Here is an 18,675-nt window from a genome sequence, read left to right as displayed (position 1 = left end):
ACCGCCCACTTCACACTGGGTGTGATTTTTTGTTTATTTCAGACATTTAACCACTGAAACCCTCAATACTTAGTAAACCTGACCGTTGGCTCTGTACTTGATCTGCTCTTTTTTCCCCTCTTTGCCGAAAATAGCCGATCTACAAGCACACAACGCCTCACAGCGCGAGGCGTTGTGTGCTTGTAGATCGGCTATTTTCGGCTAATGTTCCCCTCAGAATAGGGATGCTGGGGTTGAAGTGGTTAAAAGAAAATCCAAATCACACAAAGATTTGGCGGCCCCCCCTGTAGTAACTCTGAGGGCCCCCCTAGGGGTCCCGGACCCCCCCGTTGAAGACCCCTGTCCTAATATGTTCTGCTGGTTTTCACCACCAAACACATTTGGTAGACGGCCAGAGGTGGGACAAAGTCCCTATGTTGCAAGTCCAAGTCGAGTCTCAAGTCTTTGCTCTCAAGTCCCGAGTCAAGTCCAAGTCAACACAGCCAAGTCCCAAGTCAAGTCCAAGTTCTCAGCTTTTTGTTTCGAGTCCCACACAAGTCCTTAGCATTTTGGTTCGAGTCCCACACAAGTCCTAACCTTTTGTTTCAAGTCCCAAACAAGTCCTAACCTTTTGTTTCGAGTCCCACACAAGTCCTAACCTTTTGTTTCAAGTCCCAAACAAGTCAAAATGTTAATTCAAGATATGTAAAGATTTACATAAATCATGAGCATTTTTCACAATTTGCATTTGTTTTAAAACAAGGTTTCTTCCAGGCCAACAGAACGCAGATACTGTACTTTTAATTTCCTCCTTGAGAACAGGGTTTAAAAGGGCCCTTTTTAATGAATATAATGTAATTTTGTACAATCTGTATGGTAGAGTATGTTACTACAATATAACTTATACAATCAGGGTGGTTGTATTTTGTCTCCCTGTTCTTCTATTGAGACATTTAGATAATGTCAAAGGCCATGTCTCACCTAGACACAGGATCTGACACAAATTCAGTGTATCCTCTGATCAAGCAGGCAGGCTCTATTATCACAATGGTGAAATTTCAGCAATTGCACTGGAAACCGCGTTCAAATCCGGGGTAGAAGAGGAAATGTATATAGCGCTGAAGTGGTCAATGTATGTTTTGTATTAATAACCAAAATCTACAAAGTAACTGGTACCTAAAGTTTTCAAATAATTGTAGTGGAGTAAAAGTAGGCTAATATCTGCCTCTGATATGTATGTAGTTGAGTAGAAGTAGGTAGCTGATATATTGCACTTTTACCTTAGCGCTAGGTATACTCTTGGTTGCTTGTTTTTGCAGAAAATGCACTTAGGACTTCTGGTGATTAGTAGTTTCGTTCCCTACCTATGTTGAATGCACTTACTGTAAGTCGCTTTGGATAAAAGCGTCTGCTAAATGACTGTAATGTAGAAGTAAAGTACTGAAAATTGCAAATACTTCAGTAAAGTAAAAAATAAGTCAAAATTGTACTTAAGTAAAGTACTTGAGTAAATGTACTTAGTTACTTTCCACCACTGGTTATACTGTAGTTTGCTCTTAGCACGCCGTAATGTTAATGTGAAGTATAGGTCTTGCCTTGCATACTGCTTTTCTCGTCTTGTCTTCCACCTTGTAATCTTTAAAACCGAAAGCTATAACTGCTGGAGTTGACATTTTATTCCACCTGGCGCAGCGACGGCAGGAGTGAAGCCGGTGTGTTGTTTGTTTGGTAACGTGCAACATGTGGGCCAGTGTTGCCAAGTATCGGGAGAGAAACAAGCGAACCGACTTCCAAAAACAAGCCAAAAACAAGCCAAAGTTTGTCCAAAAGTTAGGGTAAATAAGCAGCTTTGGCAACACTATACTAGGTGTCACTGACGGCCGGGATTTCTGACTAATAACATTATAGTTGATGCACACTTTTTAAACATTTTTGGCTTGCTTAAGTGACTTGAAAGTGACTTGAAAAGACTTGAATTTTCAAGTCAAGAGGGCTCAAGTCAAGTCAAGTCTCAAGTCTTTAGCGTTCAAGTCAAGTCAAGTCTCAAGTCTTTGGCATTCAAGTCCCAAGCAAGTCCAAGTCTATTTTTGATTTGGTCAAGCAAGTCTAAAGTCATCAAAATCGGGACTTCAAGTCAAGTCGAGTCTCGAGTCCAAGTCCCCACCTCTGTAGACGGCTGAAAAATGATGCTTTGTGTCGACAGGTTTACAGCTCTTACTTGCTGACTCCTGGCTCTTTAGCAAAACCTTGCACTCAATCATTCATTCATTCATTCATCCGTCAGGATTTTATTTCCAACCTAACTATAAATAAGAAAGCAAATGATCAGAGTAAGATAAAAAAAAAATACATCATTTTAGATCTTCTTTATCTGCTGGCCCACAATCAAATGATGCCTGACTGGATGGTAGAGAAACCTGGAGAAACCTGCCCTCATTTGAAACAAAAGCACAATGTTACATTTTGGGTCACATCGTACATGTTCATTTTTGTATAAGTGTTAATGTATATTGTTGTCTTGGACCCCAGGAAGTCTAGCTGACTTTCAGGCGGCAGCTAATGGGAATCCAATCCATATAAACAAATAAATAAACACGTGAACCCTCTTTTTCTGACTCTGAATGTTATTATTTTAAATGTGTGTAATGTATACTGCAGTGATTTGATTTTACTGGTGTATTTCCTTTTAAATTAATTTGTTATAATTTGCACAAATAATCCAGATTCCACACAATCTGTATATTGTTTTCAGTGGCACTCGAGCTCATACAAGCCCGTTGAGCCAGGGCTCAGGTGTGAAAGATTTCATATGAATAAAGATTTGTCATCATTCTTTTGGTTTCTTCCCAAGCAGTATTGTCTCAGACTCGGGAACGTCTTGGGCATCTCAGTGCCACAGTGGCACAGAGTTCTCGCTAAATCTTTCTGTTCCCCATGTCTCCCAAAACTGTCGACTTTGCGAGTGTGTCCTTTCAAGTGTTTCTTCTGTTGCTGCTGAACCCAATGGACGGAGATGCATGCCTAATCACTTATGCATTTTCGCATCACAGCCAATTTCATTTGGGCCGTGTGATATTGGCCCGTCCTGAGGGCTTATAGCATACATTTTACATCATTAACCCACACGCACACACTTTGTCTCACGTCTGGAATGACAAATAGCCAGTGTCTCACCTTGGGGCCATTGTTGACTTGTCACAGGAGGGCCATTCGTTATTGAAAATGTGACTCAAACTGGCTTGACAGATACCAATATCCCCGCTGGTCCTTTCCTTCTCTTGACAGAAATGTATTATTGGCAAGTCTCCAGTGATATGATATCCCTCTGCCCCGCTCTGCCCTACAGCCACCGGAATGCAATAATGGGGGAATTGATTGTCTCTGGACCGTTGTTGAGCGAGTGTTGACGATACGTGTTTGTGGAGACCCCCCCCCCCCCCCCCGCCGCCTCCTCTTCACTAAAAGCCCCAAAACGTCTCTCTGCGGACACTCTTATGCCCAATGAATGATTAATGAGACGGAGTGCATTCACAACTGGATCTACAAAACACTACACTGCTCCGTTCTGTCTTGGTTACGATCAGTCCACCCACTCCTTGTGGGTGTCTGGATGGGTCAACAAATGCTCACTGAGACATGATGTTCCAGTCTAAGTAAGACTAATGTGTAAAAGACATAATTATGTAATGCGATGGCTCCCAGGCCCTCAAGCACTACAGAAAAGTAGACCGGTGCGCACCTAAGCGTCCAAACAAGCGAGGATTACTATCACATCGTGTTATGTTACATATTTACATAAATTACGTGCAGTGGTGGAAAAAGTACTCTCATTCTTTACTTAAGTAAAAGTATCCACATTGCAATGTAGAAATACAAGTAAATGTCCGGAATTCAAAATGCACTTGAGTACAAAAGTATTGGTATCAAAATGTACTTTAAGTACCAACAGTAGAAAGTACTCATTATGCAGAAAGTCCCATTTCACAAGTTTTCAAATGGATAAAATGGATACAAATCTTTTGTAAATAGCCGATCTACAAGCTCACAATGCGACGCATTGTGAGCTTGTAGATCGGCTATTTTAAAATGGCCGAAATGTATATAGGGCTGAAGTGGGTAATGTCTGTTTTGTAAAATCTACAGTAACTAACTAACATTAAGTAACTAGTACGGTAACTAAAGTTTTCAAATAATTGTAGTGGAGTAAAAGTACCATATTTGCCTCTGAGATATAGTGGAGTAGAAGTGAAAGTACAGCAAATTGGAAATACTCAAGTATAGTAAAAATACCTCAACATTGTACTTAAGTACAGTACTTGAATACATGTACTTAATTACTTTACACCACTGATTACATGTAAAAAGGTGCATAGTCTGTGCTGTTTACACATCCCATGGCCTATTGTTGTGAAGAACACTTGCAATATTCAAGAGTCCTTACCTCTTCCTGTGAACAGGAGTCTTATCAAAGTCCTGAGGCTCTGACTCTTTACTCTGTTCTCAAGGTCTTTGTGTTGGCAGTGCAGTGCACACTGATCATTAGTCCGTGTGTGAGAGTTCAGTCAGGACAGAGAACACATAGATGATACAGACACAATTATACAGTCGGGAGATAATTGTATTTAGTTTTCGAAGAGGAATGTTCTCACGATTTCATTTGTCCTTGGTTCAGTATGTTCATTCATTTTACACCCTGTATTAACCCTTTAAGACCGGGAACGCATCTGTGTATTCTTTTTTATGCCTTTGGCTATTCAAAAAATAGCAGATCTACAAGCTCATAGCGCGGCACCGAGTGCCGCGCTATGAGCTTGTAGATCTGCTATTTTTGAAAAATCTTGAAAATGTGTGAAAATCTTTGAATATATATACTGTATATGTTTTAAAGCGAACGTTTTTAACTCCGATCTGTGCTTCTGGGGGGTCCCTGGAACAACCTATTTTGAGATGGGGGTCCCCGGCCAAATAGCCTACATATCATTTTGGGTGTCCTTGACATTGAGCACCACTGATATTGCAACAACATTTTTTTTAAATCTGTTCTACAAGCTCATAGCGCGGCACTCTGTGCCACGCTATGAGCTTGTAGATCTGCTACTTTTGATAGGCAAATAAATCTAAAGTGACACAGATGCGTTCCCGGATTGGATGTGTTATGCGGGTCACACCGAGCAGGAACATTGATGTCTGGTTTTCTCATCAGCATCTTCCAGCACCAGTACATGTACAGACACAATGTTCAGCCAGGCGTTGCTAAGCTGGTGTAAAACAGTGACAGCCTTAGGTTGTGCAGTGGGTGAACACGTTCCAATCTCTTAAGCCTGATTTATTTCAGACCTATTTGCATTCCAGACACTGAAAATAGCTGATCTACCTGTAACAAAGCCCAAAACGCGTCACAGCAGGTGATGAGTTGTGAGCTTGTAGAGTATATAAATCAGGCATTACGTTTTACACCACCGTTCTAAATCACGTCAAGTCTTAATGTCATGTTGATTGTTGGAGGATTAAAATTAACTGGCTGAAAAGTGTTTGGGAAACATCCATGCTAAGGTATCTCACAGTCACAATTCAGCTTATAGTTAAAGGAGGAGTTCACCCAAAAAATGACTTATTTTCTATCAATTGCACACCCTATGAAACCTTGAATCCATGGATTCTTTTTAGTTTTTGTCGCATTCCTAAGCTAATAATTTGATTCCCGTCTCCTACCGGCTAATGTATCCGGTAGGAGACACAAAGTAGATTATTTGTGTCTCCTACCGGAAATACACACGGTCATCAAATTATTGTCTTAGGAATGCCACAAAAACAAAAATAAATCCATGAAATCAAGGCTTCATGGGGTGTGTAATTGATAGAAAATAAGTAATTTTTTGGGTGAACTCCTCCTTTAAGTTTAGTTTAATAAAAATCAAAGTGTAGATTTCAGACCTGAATGATGTATGACCTGAAATTTTGTGTGACACACCGGACAGAGATTCCGTGAATTATAGTAGATATAGATGAATGAATGGCCCTGGGTAGGCAACCCGGCCTGGCGGAGACCTGTGCTCCGAGGAGCACACTTTTCTAATAAAGTGATCACATTTGTTTAAGGCATTGGTTCTCAAAGTGGGGTCCGGGGACCCCCAGGGGTACTTGAGGGGGTTCCAGGGGGTCCCCAGCTAAATGATGGATAGGAACCAAATGGACCCTTATGTGTCTGTAACTCTGACACAAATGTGCAAATGGTACAAATGGTACAAATGGTACAAATGGAACCAAATAGTAGAAATGGAACCAAATGGAACCAAATGGACCCTAACGGGTCCATTTGGTTCCATTTGTACACTCTCAGAGTTAAATTAACATTGAATTTTACAATGTAAATTGGGGTCCCAGGGACAGAAATGCCATTAAATGGGGGTCCGTAGTCTAATGCATGTCAAACTGGGGGTCCTTGAAATTATTATTTTGTACGTCTAGAGCCGTAAAAGTCTTCTATTATGGGGGTCCCTGGCTTATCTTTTCAAATGGGGGTCCGCGGGCTAATAAGTGTGAATTTGGGGGTCCTTGACATGGAAAAGTTTGAGAACCACTGGTTTAAGGGATGGGGTCAGGGCATTCCACATTTTGGTGGCAGAGTAGTAGAATGACACTAAAGAACAGGGAAAACTGTTGCACCCTTCTTTGTCCTTTGGTACCGGTTGGATGCAGGTGCGGTCGTCTCAAAAATATAGAGAGGAAAACTGGCAAGACGAGACTCGCTCACTGCAAAAAACATTTAAGGAAAACTCCTTAGAGAGACTTTAAGATATATTTTCTTTATATATAAATGCTCATTAAGTGCTCTGTGCTCAAAGTGAATTAAAAAGCAAACATTTCGGTCCTGGGACCTTCGTCAGTGCTAAGTGGTTGAATCACAGACAAACATTGCTTTTATAGGGATCTAGATCCGCTCAGCTCAGGTGCTGAGGATCAGTAGTAGAATGAGATTTTTTCCCATGTTTGTTCTATATTTGGGTGGTACCAGATCGTTGTCTCTCCGTCTAGTGTTGTGGCTGTCGGTGTCACTCACTTTGCAGAAGTAGTTACTGTAGTCAGGTATCATGAGGGTACTGAGGGCACTGCCCCTTTGACTATCTTAAAAAACAATCCCATTTTTAATTGCTTAACCCTGCCTTCTACCCTGAGCCATCCCAGATTTGCAAATTTGTGTTGGAAGTAGGTTGGCTTTTTAGGCCGAGAAGTAGTCGAATCAGTTTGCTTTGGGAGGTCTGAAGCTTAGTTTTGAGTGACATTGGGATGTTGGAGAAAAAAAAAAATTTGGGATGCCGGATCTTCCTAAATATCCACCATCTTTGGTAGAGCTTTCGCCCTACTCTTCCCCTCCCGCCCAACACTCCCTGCTGACGGGCGCCGCCCCAGCCCGTAGGAGTATACGTGATAATATCACCCTCCCCGCAGGCACTTTACCACCAGCACCCATAATATCATTTTTGGAATAAACTCATGTTCAGTAGTGTTTTACACACAATCAACAGGCAATGGATTTGAGAAGTAGCCTATATTGTGAGAGAAATGTACATGCTGCACCACTGGCATCTGGCAACAGAGACATCTCATTTCCTAGAAAAATGAAAATAGTTTTTCACATGCCGTGACTGTTTTGTATAGCACTCTGCACCTACTATAAGAGGAGACCTTGAACAATGAAAGGGCTCCTATTCTCTGAAAGAGCTCCCGTTGAAAAAGTAGTACAACTGGCTCCAGGTAAAGATGTCTCACGATAGAATCATTGTTAATGATAAAGAACTATGTCCTCTAAATGCCACATTAAAGGTAACCTGTACAAAATGATTACACAAACATTCAAATATCTGCGCCTGTAATATTGTATTGCAGGACGCAGCTCTATCAGTATATGCAGTTATACCACAAATCTTTATTTATTAACTTTTATAGCTATATACTTATTACGAAGAAAAAATATCCCACAATGAGAAAGAAATTCAAATGATGTCTGTGTGGGTGATATTAATAAAAAGAAATCTCACCTAAAAATAAAAAAAGATAATTAAGTAAGTAAAGACATGGTGGAATTGGATCATAGAACACCATTATAACTGACAGTTAAGGCAAGTAATAATAAATCATATTTTGTTTCATGTTTTAGATGTATTTTTCTTCATTTCAGTTAGATCAGTGTTGTAGAGAGACAGGAAACCAAGGGCAGATACGGGAGTCAGATTGAAACTCGGGGACTCACAAGGACCGCGTGCAGGTCAATGCACTAATTTGCTGAACCACCAGGCATCAAAGGGTTAGTTGAGGTTTATAAGAAGGCTGAATTAGAATCCGACCGATATATGTGTTTGGCCGATAAATCTGCCTTTATTTAACGTTTTTGACTAATTCGTTTTCGGCATGCATCCGATGTGTCCCCATTTTTAAACACTTTATACCTGCCTTCCCTGTTTTGACCATGTCATTATAGGGGCATTTTTCTAAAGTAAAAACAAAATGTTGCAAATTTTTTAATAGGGCTATAAAGGTTGTTCAATAAAATAATATGGTTATTTAAATTCGTAAAAACATCGGCAATTGGACGTCTAGGACTCTCAAACATCTGGTATTCTTCGGGCTCTATAGTCTGACTGATTTATCATGAAGCGAGTACCTTTTCTCTGCCATCTAAAAAGACACTTGTCTCAGTCGTTTGGTGGTTGGGATAATGGATGCAGGTTTTAATAGGATGCTGTTAGGATTTATTACCAATGCCAGAGCAAGTCAACGGAGCCGAAAACTGTTTCTTTGAGCGATTATATTCATATCCTTCTTTATAGCCAGACATCTTGTAAAACTGTTAGGACGTCAGATGAAAGACGTTAAGATAAAAACATTATTGATCCCAGTGGGGAAATCCAGGTGTCATAGCAGCAGTGAAACAAATACACTGGAGGGGTACAGGAAAGAGTAAGAGAGAAGAGCTCAACCAAGATAAATAAGAATATAATAAATAAATAATAACTAGACTTCTCGAAGCGTAGTTCTCCGCCAGGCTGGGTTGCCTCTAGCCCAGGTCCAGAGCGTTAGTGAGTTCTCTCTAACGGCTCTGCTCATAGACAAGGAATTCCAATGCCCTGCGAGGGCTCCAACTGTTGTAAAAACAAACAAAACCACTTCGCTGCTCACCGAACACAGTCTTTGTGTTGTTGAAAGTCTATTCTCGGAGGTGGGAAGCCTCTCAGCACCCCACCTTCTCTGTAAAATACACTTATTGGGCAGAAAATAAAATATGTCCGCGAGATGGAAATGATTTTATTTACTCCACTGCGCCCTCTACAGATCTGGTCAATATAAATTACTATTGATTGCGTTAGAGAGAACTCACTAACGCTCTGGACCAGGGCTAGGTTGCCTACCCAGGGCATGCAAACTTTGAAAGTCAGTCATTCCATCTGAATGGAATAAAGTATGACAAATCTGACTGATACACATAGAGATAATTTTTATGGATTTGCGTGAGTTTTTACAACATGTATAGGGGTAGGTCAGAGCAGGAAGTGTGTTTTGAAGAAAATGACCTATATGGGGAGTTGCGTCATGATGTAAATAATCTAGTGCAAAATGTTGTTTTGACTGTCTGTACGACCTACAGTTCAAGAGTTATAGGCCAAAATGTGAAGTGGCACGATCGGACATACACGCGGACGGACAGATAGGAGCGGGCCAGCCTGGCGGAGACAATAATAAATTGTTAATATATTCTGACACTAGACAAATGCACTGGTTCTCTGAATGAATGAGTTAAGATGTATAGTACAGTCTATCAATAAATATAAGTTTAAGTGTACAGTCTGTTAACAGTGAATATAAGAATGAACTAGAAAAAGTGCTCCTCGGAGCACAGGTCTCCGCCAGGTCAGGTACGTTATTCTGGCCTCTTGGTGGCGCTATAATAGGCCAATGTGAAAAGGGTGCCAACCGTGCCATTTATTCTTGCATTGACACTGCATTCATGATTTGAGGCATTTTGTTCCAAAAATGTGTTTTGCTAAATTAGACCTGCTGGTGGCGCTATAACAGGCCAATGTGAGAAGGGTGGCATTTCTTCCTCGGCCTAGTGGGAATGTGCGCGTGAAATTTCACGGAAATCTCAAGCTATGTGTATACTTTGAGGCTTTTTGTTCAAAACGGACCAATCCTGCAAACTTTGGAAGCCAACCTTAGGCAATGAGGATGGAATATGGGAAATCGGACAGATCCGTGTTGATCACATGACTATAGTGATACTGTGTACCGATTTGCATGACGTTTGGATAAAATTTGTAGGAGTAATATAAAAAAATGGGTTTTGCACAAATCGGCCTCCTGGTGGCGCTATAACAGGCCCATGTGAAAGATTTGGGGCAGAGGTTCTGAATTGGCATCCAGGGAGTGTGTGTGCACAGTTTCGGAGCGACCGGGCCAACGGTGCCGGAGATTAGCTGGTGACAGACGGACACACACACGGACGGACAGACGGACAAGGGGTAAAACATACTCTCTCGCCATGCCTTCGGCCTGGCGGAGACAATAATACAGTATGTACAGTGTTAACAGGCCTTCAAGAGTATATATGCATGATGAATATACATACAGTTAAACTGTGAATGTACAGTCTATCAACAATGACTATGTGAGTGAGTGAATGTACAGTAAGTATGTAAGTCATCCTCCTTAACAGGCATCTGTCAATGTTCTGTATTGTACATCCTAGTAGTCCATGGAAGTGTGCCCGAGTCGAAGCCTGAGTTAGTATTCCAAAAGAGAACTACAGACTGGTGGAATATCTGCAGCAGCCTGTTGCACACTTTGAAGGACCTGAGCTTTCTCAGGAAGAGCAGAGACTGTTTGAAACTGGGGAAATCTGTTCAACCACCCTCATCAAATCATTTAAATCCCTGCTCACAGGTGTGAATGTATGAATGTGATGTGCCAGATCCAGAATTGCATTTTATATGAGTCAGCAAGCCTTGATTTGAAATACATTCATATTTTTTGCATTTAGTGCCTCAAGCTGAGGACAAATTACATAACTTTCAAGCCTGATAAAGCAATGATTTGACCATCATAACATGATTATCAAGGAAATACTGAGTCCGTCGTGCTGGTTTGGGGTGGTTGCGCTGAATGGTTGGAGTGATTATACCCCAAGATTTTTGCCGTAAAAATTCAATGGGACAGCTGTCAAAAGTTAATGGAAATTGGGTGAGTGAGAGTGGATGCAAAAAGGGGGAAAATACATGAAGTGGGCAAATGCCTACGGGGCATGCATACTGTCTCCATCCAGGGTTCTCACCAAATTTGACACTTTTGTCTTGTATTTTCAAATCGTAGCACGTACAAGAAATGAGCAAATAGTTTTGCCTCTATATACAGTATATTTTTCCTGTTGATTCATAGTAACACAGAAGATTGTGTTCTTATTCAGATTTGGACGGAGTACATACATTCCCTCTGTTTCCCTCAATTTCAGATCTTGTAGTGTCCCTGGCATATCTTTTTCCAGAGTGTCTTACAATGAGTGTAGCTGTAAAGCAAGCTCAGATTCCTTGGCTGCCAACATCACAGTCATTAGTAAGCAGCCATAGGGCCAACGTCTCTGTGCCCAGACAATAGATACTCTTGTGTCACAGGAATGATCAAGTAGGACAGAGAGGTACTAGGTGGAGAAATAAGGTAATAAGGAGAGCCAAGGACTGTTCACTGATAGCCAGCGGTGCAGCTCAATGTGTTTCAATGCGTCCCTGCTGTGATTTCATCACTTTCACTGCCTTCAAGCTGTCGTCCAGAAAGGACTTGTACTGTAACTGTAGTGAGCGATTTACAATGATAAAGATAGGCTTTTGTCACTTGCGTAAGGACATTTTAGTTGTGGATGGACAGGACAAGGCTCTTGATGAACACATCGACTAGTGTGGGGATCAAACCTGTAACCGCTGTCCCTGAAACCATGTCATCAGATGAAAAATACATGGCAGTGTCTCAGACTTGAGGGCTGTCCTTGAGACAAGGTTTTTATCAGGCAGCAGTGAAACTCACCATTCTGACAGCAAATCCTGTCACTGCGTAGGAGGTGGCATTAACGCGGCGTGCCGACCAAGGGGCCAGCTTGAGATTTTCACATTGACTCCAATACGGAAGAGACAGTTCATATGAATGGCCTGTAGTTTCGCTGTTTTACCCCTGCTGGTGTCAGAAAGAATATTCTCTCAATGTAAGCGGATGGGTTTTTGACGAACTTTAGACTTTTTTATTTCTTACCTTAATAAACATTGTCATAAATACTATATGCTTCCAGTCGCTAGTTTAAAGTCTCCTTTCAATCATCATGATATGCGTTTTGCTAAATTATGGTCCCATTTATTTTAAAATTGACGATAAAGTAGGCTATGCTCTAGGAGGGGCGGCATGATTTGATTGACAAGCTGCACAACCAATAGCATTCATTCCCCGCCCCCGCTCTTGATTGACAAGCTACCCAACCAATAGCATTCTTTAGGGATTGCTTTCCGGTTCCTGTTCCCGAACGCTTCTTTGGCATAATATTAAAGATGGCGGATTTTTAATTCCTGAACAATCTGCTTCATTTTTGGTCTGTAGAAACCAGAGGTGTGGCTTTGTCCATCTTTTATACAGTTTATGGTGCCGACAAGTTTTAGCAGCGCAGGTGCATGAATATTCGGCAGAAGTCTCAGTGGTCCACAAACATGCATCTTTAATAGGGTCTATCCCTCTTGTCCGTCAGCAGGAAGAGGATAACTGCATGGGGCTCGGAGTGTGAGCAACAAGCCAGCCCCTCTCCAGCTTGATGAATAAGTAAACATACTGGTCAGAGGAAACCCCCTGCTGGTTAACAGCGAGCTGCCTTTCTTCTGGGATGGAGTGCTGTTTACTCTCTTTGGCTGGTGGTGGTTTCTTACGCACTCCGCTCTTCGCCCTGTCTTCTCTCTCTGATCTCTTTCCTGCTGAATCTGAATGCATGCATGTAAAAAGTATAACCACACTCATCCATGAATAGTTTCAAGTGTTTCTGTTTGTCTTATTTCTTTAATGTAAAGCACTTTCAAACTGCATGTTTTGTATAAAAGGTGCTATACAAAGAAACTTTATTATTATTATTATTTCCTTTTCAAGTCAGCATTGTTATATTCAGTTTATTCATAAGCATACGTAAACATCCATCACCTAATTTATCAGCTTTATCATCCATAGCATTTATACAGCCCTATTCACCGCACCCGCATCTGTGTGCGCACACACGCGCACACACACACACACACACACACACACACACACACACACACACACACACACACACACACACACACACACACACACACACACACACACACAGACACACACACACACACAAAACATAACAATGCCATATGGGCTCATGTTTACTTCCTGGACGTCATCAGGCAAGTGAACAATACTGTTTACCAAATGGCTCTGTTGTACAACACACCAGCTTATTAAAATGGCATCTCATTAAAGGCAGTGAACAGATGTATGTCTGAGAGATTAATTGCATTTTATGAAAGAGTTTCCCCCTCATTATCACCCCGCGAATATGAATATGAATTTTGTGCATCATGCAGTGTATTCATTTTACAGGAAGCTTAGAAATGGTCAGGAAATAAGACAAGGGCAGAGATGGGCTGCCTGTTGGTCAGGTGAAAGCTGAATCCCACACTTCAGACTGGGGTTGAAAACAGGCTAGTGGATGGCCATGGAAAGTAATTAAATGACTTGTCCCTAGTTCTGTTGTCCCTAGGATGTCTTTGTCCTTTTCAAGTGGCACCTGAATACAGTTTTCAGAATCATTCAAACAGGTAAACATATTATTGGATTAAAATTCAAGGATGTGACCTGTTACCGAGTGACTTAATTTGAGTGCAATTACGTACATTGTAGGCAGCTGACCCAGAATGAGTAGAATGTGGGCCACATAAGCATAAATTCCTGTAGAACATGGGACAGTACAACAATTCCAGTTCCCAAACCACAGTGCCAGAAGAATATAGCAAATATCCATAGGCATTCTACCTGGAAATAGTGCCCTACACGTTTGTTTACAAACATTCTGATGTTGTCATTGTTAATTAAAATATAAGGTTTGACAAAAGCGAAAACTAAAATGAACAATGCAAATCTTACTACTATAACTAAAAAGAATAAATGTGAAATCATCTTCATTTTAGTTTTCCCACTATCGTATCTTTATCCTACCTTTATCAAGGCTTTCCTCATAATATGTAAACATAAACTAAGACTAAAACTACTTAAGCACTCGTAATTAAGCTAACTAAAAACAAAACTGAAATCAAACAACAAACTGAAAAACTTGAATATCTCTGGACTCTGGTGTGTAGTTGAGATCACGGTGAAGGCAGAGTTTGAAGATGGGAGTGATCCAAGCCAGGGAAACGGAAGAAGGTGGTAAACAGATAGCTACCATTCGTTTCCATTAGTATTGCTACAACAAGTTTCCAGGGAGTGGCATTGACCAGTGCCTCATAAAAAGATGTTTTGGTGCCAGACTCCATTTCACATTAAGGAGACAGACAAAGATATTTGCAGTACATTTCACCATAATGGACCCTTTTCACAGACATTTTGACAGATAAATACAGGTTATATTGAAGGTTATAATGTTAATAGCACGTGTTTCATGTAGGTGCTACTGTGTGCCGGCATGAAATTAAGTGTACAGCTGTCCATGCTGGCACACAGTAATACATAATTAAGTGTACAGACGCTGTCCATGCTGGCACACAGTAATACATCATTGAAACACTTCAGTTGGGTTCACCTGTTGCACTGGACCTTATTGAACCAGCTCTATTAGTACACAATAGTCTACATAGTTCCACAATTACATTGCATTTCCCAAGCAATTACACTTGTCCATGGCCTATCCTGAGCCCTCTTCTTCTTAGCAGCTTGATACATTAATGAGGAACCAATGACCTATGCAGCCTCTCTAAAGACCATACAGGTTTTGGTCTGGTATGTTTAGCCCATTGACTACGACTCACACTATACTTAACAGTACTTTCTAAAGCATACCATGGTTTAAGACTACAGGAGCGGAGAGAGGAGAGCGGCCTGGCTCCACAGTAATCTATTTAGTGAAAGAAAATAAAAAAGGTGGCTGGCAGGTGCTCTTTGGTAGGGGAGAAACTAATCTCTCAAGAACAGATTCAGAGCTGCGCTACTACTCAAATGCAAAAGTGAAAAACACTGGGGGAGCTGTTTTTCCTTTTTCTTTTGACCTGGGATCCCAGATTGGGGAGAAACTAGATCTCCGCCAGGCAGGCTTGCCTCCCAGGGCTGTGCCAGTCATGGTTGTGCAGCCATCAGACCACGAGAAGAAAAGGCTGCGGGGGAAGATAGAGTTTGTACGACAGACGTTGCAACAGGTGGCGGCCCCTATGGGCAGAAGTTAAAGGGATACTTCACTTTCGGGCCGGGGACACATTTAAAAAAAATATTAAAAATAAATGAAAAAAGTTATGGAAAATTCATGGCCCCCTCACGACACGCAGTGTCCTACTAATGTGTGAGGGGGCCATGAATTTTCCATAACTTTTTTCATTTATTTTTAATATTTTTTTTAAATGTGTCCCCGGCCCGAAAGTGAAGTATCCCTTTAATTTTGTATAATTTTTTGGGGAAAATTAAAACAAAATAAATAAAATGAATGAAAAAAGTAATTGAAAAAAACATGGCCTCCTCACGCATCAGAAGGACAATATCAGTCACCAGAACCAAGGTTTTTGATTAATCTATCATATTGGTTAATATGGAGGGGGTAGTAAGTAAGGGGGCGTGTCTGATAAAATGAATATCAAATATCTTAATACTGAATCAAGCAACTTAAAAACTGTCTGGGGTGCTCACAAAACCCCAAATAGACGTTAAAATGACCCCAAACATGTTTGGAAGTGAAATATCCCTTTAACTAAGAATGTGCTGCTCAATAGTTCATCATGTGTGCAGCAGCCGCCCTTCAGGGAACTGTCAAACTGTTTGACGTTTACTATCAATGTTTAGATCAGTTGTTCAGGTTTAGATCAGTTACAAACTCCTATTATTATCTTCAATTCACCACTTTATTTGAAGAGCAACAAACTGAAATTACGAGTAGCTAATTCTTAATCAATGATGTTTATGACGCTCGATGCTTGTGCTCTGTGCTGTGGTGGGTTGGCTTTGTTTCAGTATTTCATTTAGTTAGAACTACTAAGAAGAAATCATAATCATGCTTAATACTTTTAAGTCATCATTCATGATGATGTACTTACCGATAATGCTTTAATTATTGTGTTGTTTAAGGAATGAATGAAGCACTCTGTACTCAATGCAAATTCCTGATTATTCATGGGGTATTAATGAATGAATTAATGTTTTTTTATGCATGAATTCATGCAAGAATTAATTCAGTTTAAAAAAACCTTAGCGTTAACATATTTTAATACTGTAATTCAGTAGCATTAGCCCTTCAAGTGCCATTTTTCAACTGACTCAACTCCAAAATGGGTGCATAATAGAAAAATAATACAATAACTAAACAGACCCAATTGCGATGTGTTATTCACAGACCTACCTTAATTTCCATATAAATGGTGTGACCAACGTGCGGTTTGTGTAAAGTCGAGATTTGCTCTCGGCGAAAGCAAACACAAAGCTCATGAATTCTCAGCAATCTTTTCTCTTGTCAAGGAAATGATGTTCATGAATTGTATAGGCCTTTGTTCATTTCCGCAACTGTAATATTTGCTTTGTCAGACCACTATTTCAAATCAGAGAATGTGTGTGTGTGTGTGTGTGTGTGTGTGTGTGTGTGTGTGTGTGTGTGTGTGTGTGTGTGTGTGTGTGTGTGTGTGTGAGCGTGTGTGTGTGTGTGTGTGTGTGTGTGTGTGTGTGTGTGTGTGTGTGTGTGAGCGTGCGTGAGTGAGTGAGAGTGAGAAAGAGGCAGGGGGGGGGGCTGTTAAGACGTGGATCTATATGTATGAAGTCTTTCTGTGCGTGTGCAAAACAGATTCTGAGCAAAGATCTACACAAAGATTGGCATATGAAAAGGAAACTGAGTGAGAAGGTGTGTATATCTCCATAAACTCTGTGGTGTACGCAGATTCCAATTGTGGTTTTGGTGACACATACAGTAGCTGAGGAGAGATCGTGCTGTAACTATTATAAATTATGTATTTTTGGCTGTTCTTACACTCTGTGTAAGATTCTGAATCCAATAACATTTCATGGCAACATTAACATTTGTGCTTTGTGGCTTCGGCACAAATAAACATAAATGTAATGAAAAGGGGCACATTTGCGTTAATGCAAAATGTATATAGGCGGGCAGGTGTGCATGCGGGCATGCATGCAGGTGGGTGTATGCAATCCTGCATGTGCTTGTGTATGTGCACGTGAGCATTTGTGTTTCCATCATTATTATATTTTCTCGCAGTTATCATTCCATGCTCCAGCCTCCACCCTTGTGTCTCGCTGCCGTTTCTCTCTCAGGACTTACAATAGAGCTGAAATAGAAAAACACACTACCAGGGCCTACAGTACTTGTGCAGAGGACAGTTATTTTCTTTTTTTTTCGTTTCTGAGATGGCACTCAAGCGATGCACAACACGGCAGAAATGACTTGACCTCAGCAATGTACAGTACATTGTTTATTGAGTTGCTCCGTCCTAGGGATACATAGGTTGACACTGCAAAGGCTGCTTTCATTTTAACATCAAAGGTACAAGATGGTATCCTGGGACTCACACTGGTGCCTGTCATGAGACATTTTACATAAGCTGTCAAAGTAGGCCAGAGTATACAAAAAAGGAATAATGTTTTAGCTTTAAAAGATACCATCTGTGTTTCTGTGTTGTTGTTGTTTACATTGGGCTAAACATAATCCATCATTCACGCACTGCATTATTCTTCCATGTTGTCAGACTAGCATAATACGTATTTGCTATTACATATAAGTTTCACAATAGCGAGCACACAGCAGAAGCAACAGTATCCTTCAAGAGTATTTAGACAGTGCCAGTGGTGTAAAGTAACTAAGTACATTTACTCAAGTACTGTACTTAAGTACACTTTTGAGGAATCTTTACTTTACTGGAGTATTTCCCATTTTCAGTACTTTTACTTCTACTCCACTACATCTCAGAGGCAAATATTGTACTTTTACTCCACTGCAATTATTTGAAAACTTTAGTTACTAGTTACTTTGCAGATTATTACATTATAAAACATACATTAACCACTTTAGCCCTATTTTATACCTAGGCTATTTGAAAATAGACAATCTAGAAGCTCACAACGCGTCGCATCCGTTGTGAGCTTGTTGATCTGCTATTTTCAAACATTTTCGTACTTTTACTTTTGGTACTTTAAGTACATTTTGATACCAATACTTTTGTACTTTTACATTACATCTACGTTGCAGTATTGATACTTTTACTTAAGTAAAACATTTGAGTACTTTTTCCACCACTGGACAGTGCCATGCTTGTAGCTCAGCCAGTCAATCCCAGTAGTGGGAATGCTACATTGACACAATCACAACATCAGAGGGAATGGGTCCAGCTCTGAGTACTCACTGTTGTGAGTAGTGGGAATGCTACATTGACACAATCACAACATCAGAGGGAA

At 40.6% G+C, this 18,675-nt stretch overlaps 1 protein-coding gene across 1 annotated transcript in view; it reads left to right on the top strand.

The window, feature by feature from the left end:
• The window catches only part of LOC308092161 (alpha-1,3-mannosyl-glycoprotein 4-beta-N-acetylglucosaminyltransferase C-like), a gene marked incomplete at its 3' end in the record, with an annotated part of 46,698 nt that overhangs the window by 23,950 nt on the left and 4,073 nt on the right, over positions 1 to 18,675 (top strand). The gene's annotated exons all lie outside the window — the stretch shown is intronic.

Source organism: Gymnoscopelus braueri (genome assembly GCF_963280865.1).
Source record: "Gymnoscopelus braueri genome assembly, chromosome: 9".
Classification (NCBI taxonomy): Eukaryota; Metazoa; Chordata; class Actinopteri; order Myctophiformes; family Myctophidae; genus Gymnoscopelus; species Gymnoscopelus braueri.
The sequence above is the reverse complement of the archived record's forward strand: the minus strand, read 5'-3'. Positions and strand labels throughout refer to the sequence as shown.